Here is a 9,772-nt window from a genome sequence, read left to right on the forward strand (position 1 = left end):
AGCGGGAGCAGCAGCGGGAGCAGCAGCGGGAGCAGCAGCGGGAGCAGCAGCGGGAGCAGCGGCGGGAGCAGCAGTAGTAGCAGCAGCGGGAGCAGCAGTAGTAGCAGCAGCGGGAGCAGTAGTAGTAGCAGCAGCGGGAGCAGTAGTTGTAATACTCCGTATTTTTATACTAATTTCGTACTAATTAAGAAAATATAAAAGAATTAATAAAAAGGTATTCTAATTTATTTACAAGTTAATAGGAATAAATTATTAGTAATATGAAATTGTTAGGAATTTCCGGAATTTTAAAAGAGTAACCTAATCGACCTAGGGTTACTACCTTTTGGAAGGGGTATAAAAGAAAAGAAGATGGAATTTCAGAAAAAAACCTAAACCCTTTCTTCTCCCTCTCTCCAGCCGACTTTTCTCTCTCCTCACTCTCTCCTCAGCCGATTTCTCCCTTCTTCTCTCTCTTTCGAATTTTCTTCTTCTCTCTCTCAGATCTTCTCTCTCTCGGGATTCTCTCACCATTTTTCTTCGTTGGCTTCGTGCGAAAATTCCGACGAAGGCTACGAGTGGTGTCGCGCACAAGGGTTGGTGCGAAGAGTTCTGTCGGTGTTTGAGGGTCGCGCGGGCGTGGTCTCGAGTGGTGCGAACTCGCGCTGCGAGCGACGAGGGTGTGCCGAGGTTGCGAGCGACGAGGGTGTGCCGAGGTTGTGGTTCGAGGTTTTGGTACGAAAGGCGTGCGGGTGTGTCGAAGGTGTTGTGCGAAGGGTCGAAGGTGTTGTGCGAAGGGTCGAAGGAGTTTGGTGCGAAGAGTTGTGCGGTGATTCGAGGGAGTCGTGCGTGTGTTGTTGTGCGTAGATCGAGAGCGAGCGAAGGGTGCGTCGCTGCTGTGCGCGCCAGCGAACCGAAGAAGGCTCGAGTGGGGCTGTGTGGCGAGCGAAGGCCACCGGAGTTCCGTCGCCGGAATTTTGTGCCGGCGAAAGTCAGTGGTATAATTTTGTACTTAACTTAGTATGTCAGTTTATTAATTATTCTTATATTCACTGTTTTCATAGTTAAGAAAGGTTTGTAATTATTAATTAATAATTAGAGTTGTGTAATAATTTATTAGATTGTTAACTAGTTAAGTTATTGTTCTGTTTTAAGTAAAATTCGGTTAGGTTTGTAATTGGAATAAGTTGAAAGTAGGAAAAGTGTGTCTTATTATTAGTTACAGTTATTATGTTTCATAGTAACCTGTTTCATGAAACTCTGACTTTGGACTATGACTTACTTTGGACTATGGATTACCTTTTGGACATGACTTACTTTTGGACATATGACTTACCTTTTGGACATATGACTTGACTTTTGGACATAAGACAGGCTGGACTTATGACATTTTGGATTGGTAAATTAGTGGACTAATGTTACTAAATAACTTAGTTACTCACTAATTCTGACTTCTAAAAGACGTTAAATTCACTAGATTAGAATTATAACGAAAGTTCTAGAATAAGGTTTTAACTATTGCGTAATTCGAATCGATAGATCGTTATGGTCTTAGTACGTAGTAGTTGTTAGTGTTATCAAGGACGTAACACTAAAGCTTTGTTTTAACGATTTAGGTCCCAATTTCATAAGCGGCTCGTTCTATTAAGTCAGCGAAAATTCTCCGTTACAAGGTACGTACGCGTACCAGTTTACTTTCAAAGCTTAGTATCATGTTTAGGTTGCAGTTCATGTTATTGGAACCTAGTACCATGATAGGGAACATTTGATTGTGATTGTTTGGTTAGACGTTTATAACGTGAAATCAATATGATGCATTGAAATATGTTGCATTGAAATGCGAAGTTCTATCGTAGTGTAACATCAGCATTATTAATCTGATCTATAGAGTAACAAGAGTGTTACTAGGGATAAGATTGAGTTTGGTAATTAAGAGAGTATGTAAATGACTCCTTAAAGTTATAAAAGAATGATTGGTAATAAAAGAAGATTATGGCGATACTTGTAGTTGGACTCCCTACAAGTATAGAACAATGGGGGGAGTGTAGGACTTGTCCTACACTCCTACGCAGGCCTACTGTGACGACAGTAGTGTCCTTATATTTTGATAACTCAAGTAGGCGGAAGGTTCCGTTCGATCTTGGGGGTATGCATACTAAGGTGATGGGTGTGAGACGGAACAAAACCGTATTTGCATTTCATCTAATAGACCAAGTTGTCTATTAAGGATTCAGTAGCCCGTATGATTCTAGTAAGATGACGGTGCCCGTTCGATGCCAAATAATGAAAGATTAAAGGATGTGAGATAACGTAGGTTCATATAACAGTTGTAATGTATGCTTCATTTATATTCATATGGTTTCATGGTTCATTACGTACTCAGCATAGCTGACCTGTGTGTTATTATGTGTTTGTTGTCCTGTGATGAACTATTGATACTTCAATGGGGAGCAGACTAGGTGAGCTGGTGCTGCTGCATGACATCAAGCATATGGGGGCTAGACTGTAGTTTGAAGTTAACTTTTGGTTTGATCATTATGAATTTTATAGAACATTATTACATGGTTTGAGTTTGAATAAAGAGGGGTCATCTATGATTCCCGAGTTGTAATTACATTTTCTATTCCGCTGCAATTTGGTTTTGAGACAATGAATTTGAGTTACCGTATTTCTAATTATGCCTTGCGTTCCATCGCGGCGGTAACACTCCCAAAGTCGATGCGACGTAGCATTAGACGTGTATGGATTTTGGGGGTGTTACAAAACTGGATTCAGAGCCAGAAGCTCCTATTTTCAAAGACGTTTTCGAAACGATTTCAAAACGGGTAGTATGGGCTAGGAGCATATAGATCATGTCATGTGCATTAAGTCATAGGCATGTTATCATTGCACTTTGTTTGTATCTCGAACTTGTATGTACTCTCTGTGTAATTGAAATGTGAAAGGTTCTTGAAATCTTCAAATGTGACTAGATTAAGAGAGTGTACAAAGATAGGTCTAAATTGATTAGACTCAAAACTTATTTAAGTATAAAAATATTTTATTGATCGAATGAGCTTGATTTCACTTGTGGATTTCAAAGTTAAAATGAGCATTTATCTCTTTACAAAAACTTAGACTATTCTATTTTGTTTTACTTTCACAGATGGTTCACGACATAGGCTGTAGGGACTTTTTGATGAAACAAGTAGGGGAAGACTGGGATATGTGGTTCTTTAAAATGAAGTCTGCTATGGATTACAGAATTATGCAAGGGGAACAATGGTTACGATCTGAGGGCTCTAGGATACACTTCATGCTTCGTTATGTTCCAGATATAGAGCCATATAGATTTGTTCATCGTAGGTATGGGGATATGTGGACTCCAGAAGGGTATTTCAATAGGAATAAGCATACCTACGGATATCAGAACCTGCCTTCCGAAAAGCACTTCCTCACTGACCTTAAATACTGCGAGAATGAGTGGAGGGTTCGTGAGACCAGGGGTCAAAACCCTTCTACTTCATCTGAAAGGGAAAGTTCGAGCAATAGGGCCATAGATGGGAATTCTGAGAACCCAGGGGTCATACCTGAACCGCCATCAGCACCTGTGGCAAAAGAGCCAAGATACCAGCCATTTGAGGATGAGTTATTAGCGATGACTTTCAGAATCTTAGGACAGTCACTTACGTCTCTGATGATGAAAGGAACAATAGGACCTTCATTATAGTGTTGGGTGGGGTCCAGGTTGTACCAGGGTTACATGGGGAGGATGATGATGATGAGCCACCTCCACTAGAGGATATACCAGTTGAGGAAGAGGACCCTGCTGAGAATGAAGACCCTGTTGAGGATGAGAATCCTGTCCAGGGAGAGGATCCCATTGAGGCAGAGGATCCCATTGAGGAGGAGGATCCCATTGAGGAGGAGGATCCCATTGAGGAGGAGGATCCCATTGAGGAGGAGGATCCCATTGAGAGGAGGATCCCATTGAGGAGGAGATCCATCGAGGAGAAGACCCGAGGAAGACCTAGGACCCATACTAGAGGATATATTCTTTGAGGACGGCGAGCCTGAGGCAGATGAGATTGACCTTGATGGAGGGATGGAGGATTCTGGATCAGAGGATGAAGTCACCGTCTTGGCCCATAGTTCTTTTGAACATATATGTAGGATTAGGATTTTTGTTTTATTTTGATCGTTTTTGTTCATTTGTTATGTTAGGGATAATAAGGCTTGCATGCCGATTAGGGAGTAACATTATTTGATTTATATATATATATATAGTATTTCTTTACAAATATTACATTCCCATTTTCAATAATAGTGCATATATTATCTTTTATTGTTAATTATGGCATCTTATTTTGGATGATTGTAATGCAAGTCAGTACAGACTTAAAGGTGTTCGCAATATATGTTGATATGTTAAATGTGTATTCGTTGAATAAGTTAAAACAAAATTATGTGTAAGTCACTGAAATAGCTACTATGTTAATTTCAGCGCAGAATGGTTCGATCGGGAGGCGCCCCTGACACCTCTCTTAACATCGAGCAATCGATACGTGACCTAGTACAGATTACAGCCAACTTAGCCCAAGGTCACAGCCGGGATGGTGACCTATCTGAAAAAGTGGCCCGTAGGAACCCACCTATACTAAATGGAAAAGGGGGACCTGAAGAGTTGGAAAACTGGGTTGGGGAATTTGATAAGCTTTTCTTCACCCTAACCTGTCCTGACGAGAAAACAGTGCCCTTAGCTAGTTACTATCTGCAGGGGGATGCCCATTTCTGGTGGACCCAGGCTAAGGACAACCTTCTCAGCCAACCGGGTTTCGGGTGGGAAACTTTTAAAAAGGCCCTAAGAGACAAGTACTACCCTCCGTATCTTAAGAAACAAAAAGCCCAAGAGTTCATGATGCTGGAAAAGGGACCATGTCGGTAGAGGAATATTACCGAAAATTTATTGAACTGATGAGGTTTGCCCCAGAGATTGCCCCTACTGAGGAGGCTAAAGCCTCACGTTTTGAATTGGGACTTACCCTTGACCTGCAGGGTAGACTGGGGGGAGTACATTCACCTCTCTGGACCATGTGTTTGGCAAAGCTGCCCACCTTTATGCTATCAGGAAAAGGGAGGAAGGGGGTAAGCTGGGCGAGAAACGTAAGGATAACCCAAACCCTGAGGGCCAAAGGTTTGAGAAAAAGCACAACGGGAACCAGAATAATCAAAACCCTCAGAGAAATTTTGGTAAGGGACCCAACAATAACCCTAATCCAACAACAACAACAACAACCGCAAACAATAACACCAATAACCGCAGACCTGAGCGTGTATATCGGTGTAGAAAGTGCCCGAACAACCACCCTGGTAAGGATTGTGAGGGTAACAAGGTTGAATGCCGGGAATGTGGGAAGATGGGGCATAGAGCCTATGAATGCTATTCGAAAAACAAGCTAAACCCCAATGGCCAAAGGAAGGGAACTATGGGGACAAGCCCCGAAACGGAAATGGTAACGGGAATGGTAACGGGGGAGGTAATTACAATGGGAATTCTAACTATTCCAAGCCCGCTACCAATACCAGCAACCAAGTCTCTAATGCTAACAATGCAACTAGTTCCCAAGATAAGGGCAAAGGGAAGCTGTACATGATGACGGCTAGTGAAGAAGAGGCTCGTAGAGACGTTGTCACGGGTACATTTTCTATCAACTCCACTCCTGTTAAAGTTTTATTTGATTCTGGAGCATCCTTGTCATTTATTGCCCATGCAACTGTTAGAAATTTAACATTGGTCGAGTCTGAGTCGATTTCTATGCCTATAGTCATTCCATCTGGGGAGACTGTTAATTGTTCTAAAAGATTCCTAAAAGTGCCATTAAAGATAGGTGAGGGATACTTTCCCTCTGATCTGATAGAGTTTAACTTATCAAACCTAGATATCATTCTGGGGATGGATTGGCTTGGGAAGTACAGGGCTAAGATAGATTGCGATGCGCAAAAAGTAGAACTAAAGGACCCTTTGGGGAAAAGAGTGTCATATAGGAGGATACCTCGAGAACCAGGAATTAAAGTTATCAATGCGTTACAACTTAAGAACTACGTAGACAAGGGTTGGCCCCTATTTATGTGTTCAGTGAGAAGAGTGGAGGATGATCCGTTAAGGCCTGAAGATGTGCCCATAGTCCGTGAATTCCAGGATGTCTTTCCTGAGGAAATACCTGGTATGCCTCCAAGGAGAGATGTAGAGTTCACCGTTGACCTAGTACCTGGGACTGGACCCATTTCGAAAGCCCCGTATCGGATGGCTCCGGCAGAAATGAATGAGTTAAAGAACCAGTTAGAGGAACTTCTAGAAAAGGGTATATTAGACCTAGCATGTCGCCATGGGGAGCACCCGTCCTATTTGTGAAAAAGAAGGATGGTAGCTTGAGGTTATGTATAGACTACCGGGAGTTGAACAATGTCACTGTGAAAAACAAGTATCCATTACCTAGGATTGATGATTTGTTCGACCAACTTCAGGGTGCGGGGATGTTCTCCAAAATTGACTTAAGGTCTGGTTACCATCAGTTGAGGATTGTTGATCATGATATACCTAAGACTGCCTTTCGAACCAGATATGGCCACTATGAGTTTACAGTTATGCCTTTTGGGTTAACAATGCACCTGCAGTTTTCATGGACCTTATGAATAGAATTTTCCGACCCTACCTAGACAAATTCGTCGTAGTGTTCATAGACGATATCCTGATCTATTCTAAGAACAAGGAGGAACATGAGGATCATTTGAGGTCATTTTGCAGACACTTAGGGACAACCAACTATATGCAAAGTTTTCGAAATGTGAATTTTGGTTGGAAAGAGTGTCATTTTTGGGTCATTTTATCTCTAAGGAGGGTGTATCAGTCGATCCTGCGAAAATCAAAGCCGTGAGTGAATGGCCTACCCCAAAGAATGTCACGGATATACGAAGTTTCTTGGGTTTAGCCGGTTACTATAGGAGATTTGTGAAAGACTTCTCCAAAATAGCAAAACCTATGACAAACCTGATGAAGAAGGATTGTAGGTTTACCTGGAATGAGACAGTGAGAAGGCCTTCCAAACACTCAAAGAGAAGGTTAACCTCAGCCCCTGTCCTAACCTTGCCTAATGGGAACGAAGGATATGATGTGTATAGTGATGCATCCAAAAATGGGTTGGGTTGTGTTCTGATGCAAAACGGGAAAGTTATAGCTTATGCGTCCCGACAGTTGAAGCCATATGAAGTCAATTACCCAACACATGACCTAGAATTGGCCGCCATGTATTTGCACTCAAAATCTGGAGACACTACCTCTATGGGGTAACCTGCCGTATCTTCACCGATCACAAAAGCCTTAAATATATCTTCACCCAGAAAGACCTCAACATGAGGCAGCGCAGATGGTTAGAGCTCATCAAGGACTATGACTTAGACATCCAATACCATGAGGGTAAAGCCAACGTTGTTGCTGATGCGTTAAGTCGCAAGTCTAGCCATAGCCTGAATACATTAGTCGTTGCCGACAAACTTTGTGAGGAATTCTCTAGACTTCAGATAGAAGTTGTTCATGAAGGGGAGGTAGAAAGATTGCTGAGTGCCCTAACCATCGAACCTAACTTCCTAGAAGAGATAAGGGCGAGTCAACCTGGGGATGTGAAACTTGAGCGAGTCAAGGCAAAGCTTAAGGAGGGCAAAGCAGAGGGGTTTGCGATCCATGAGGATGGAGCATACGATATAAGGGTAGGTGGTGCGTGCCACAAAAGTGTGAAGAGCTGAAACAAAAGATAATGAGCGAGGGTCATAACACGACGTATTCTGTCCACCCAGGGGGAGATAAGTTGTATAAGGACCTCAAGAAGATGTTTTGGTGGCCTGGTATGAAGAGAGCAGTAGCTGAGTTTGTTTCCAAATGCTTAACATGCCAGAAAGTCAAAAGTGAACACAAGAGACCTCAGGGAAAGATTCAACCTTGGACATTCCGACTGGAAATGGGACTCGATATCCATGGACTTCGTTGTCGCCTTACCTAGGAGTCGGGGAGGCAATAATACCATTTGGGTGATAGTGGATAGACTAACCAAGACAGCAAGGTTCATACCTATGAAAGATACGTGGAGTATGGAAGCCTTAGCCAAGGCTTATGTGAAAAATGTCATTCGATTGCATGGAGTACCCACAAGTATAGTATCAGATCGAGATCTCGATTCCTGTCGAATTTCTGGAAAAAGGTCCAGGAAGCATTTGGTAGTGAGCTATTAATGAGTACAGCCTTTCACCCAGCTACCGATGGTCAAACAGAACGAACTATTCAGACCTTAGAGGACATGTTGCGAGCATGTGCTTTAGAATACCAAGGGTCATGGGAAGACCATTTGGACCTCATAGAATTCTCATACAACAACAGCTACCATGCTAGTATTAAGATGGCACCATTTGAAGCGTTGTACGGGAGAAAGTGTCGTAGCCCTTTGTGTTGGAACGACATCAGTGAGACGTAGTGTTAGGACCTGATATGATTCAAGAGACGATGGATCAAGTGCGAGTCATTCAAGAAAAGATTAAGACTGCACAGGACAGGCAAAAATCCTATGCGGACCAGAAGCGAAGGGACGAAAATTTCGAAGTTGGGGAAAAAGTGTTGCTTAAGGTGTCCCCAATGAAAGGAGTGATGCGATTCGGGAAAAAGGGGAAGCTAAGCCCTAAGTTCATAGGACCCTATGAGATACTGGCGAGGGTAGGGAAAGTTGCTTATCGCCTGGATTTACCCAACGACCTAGAAAGGGTCCATAACGTGTTTCACGTATCCCAACTCCGGAGATACGTACCTGATGCGTCACATGTCCTTGAACCTGAAAACGTAGAGATAGACGAAACTTTGTCCTATGAGGAGAAACCTGTCCAGATCCTAGACCGCAAAGTGCGAAGTACGAGGAATAAGGACGTCAGAATTGTCAAGGTGTTGTGGAGAAATCAAACTACCGAGGAAGCCACATGGGAAGCCGAAGATGCAATGCGTCTGAAGTACCCTGAGCTTTTCCAAGAGGTACGTGAGTTACGGGGACGTAACTTTTCTTTTAAGGGGGGAAGAATGCGATAGAATTTCGCGCTTTCACCCTAAAGTATGTTAATTATGTTAGTTATATGCTAGTATGTGTGAAAATTGCTTATCTATTGTGTGAACGTTAGAAAACGCTTGTGAAATTTGGGACTTAGAAGTGCAAAAGATCGTCGTTAAGACGGGCTACCTCAAAGTTTCGGGACGAAACTTCTTTTAAGGGGGGAAGCCTGTAATACTCCGTATTTTTATACTAATTTCGTACTAATTAAGAAAATATAAAAGAATTAATAAAAAGGTATTTTAATTTATTTACAAGTTAATAGGAATAAATTATTAGTAATATGAATTGTTAGGAATTTCCGGAATTTTAAAAGAGTAACCTAATCGACCTAGGGTTACTACCTTTTGGGAAGGGAGTATAAAAAGAAAAGAAGATGGAATTTCAGAAAAAAACCTAAACCCTTTCTTCTCCCTCTCTCCCAGCCGACTTTTCTCTCTCCTCACTCTCTCCTCAGCCGATTTCTCCCTTCTTCACTCTCTTTCGAATTTTTTTCTCTCTCTCAGATCTCTCTCTCTCGGGATTCTCTACCATTTTTCTTCGTTGGCTCGTGCGAAAACTCCGACGAAGGCTACGAGTGGCGTCGCGCACAAGGGTTGGTGCGAAGAGTTCTGTCGGTGTTTGAGGGTCGCGCGGCGTGGTCTCGAGTGGTGCGAACTCGCGCTGCGAGCGAC

General features: G+C 42.6%; 1 long non-coding RNA gene across 2 annotated transcripts; it reads left to right on the forward strand.

The window, feature by feature from the left end:
* Nucleotides 1-447: 447 nt before the first annotated feature.
* LOC130591608 (uncharacterized) lies at nucleotides 448-4,879 on the forward strand. 2 transcript variants are annotated; one of them, XR_008969457.1, is made up of 3 exons: nucleotides 448-977; nucleotides 1,596-1,652; nucleotides 4,463-4,879. It is a non-coding gene; the product is annotated as an uncharacterized LOC130591608 (long non-coding RNA). The 2 variants fall into 2 exon arrangements; XR_008969456.1 differs by lacking the exon at nucleotides 4,463-4,879 and adding an exon at nucleotides 3,125-3,571.
* Nucleotides 4,880-9,772: the final 4,893 nt, after the last annotated feature.

This window comes from Beta vulgaris, chromosome 5, assembly GCF_026745355.1.
Source record: "Beta vulgaris subsp. vulgaris cultivar EL10 chromosome 5, EL10.2, whole genome shotgun sequence".
NCBI classification, from domain to species: domain Eukaryota; kingdom Viridiplantae; phylum Streptophyta; class Magnoliopsida; order Caryophyllales; family Amaranthaceae; genus Beta; species Beta vulgaris.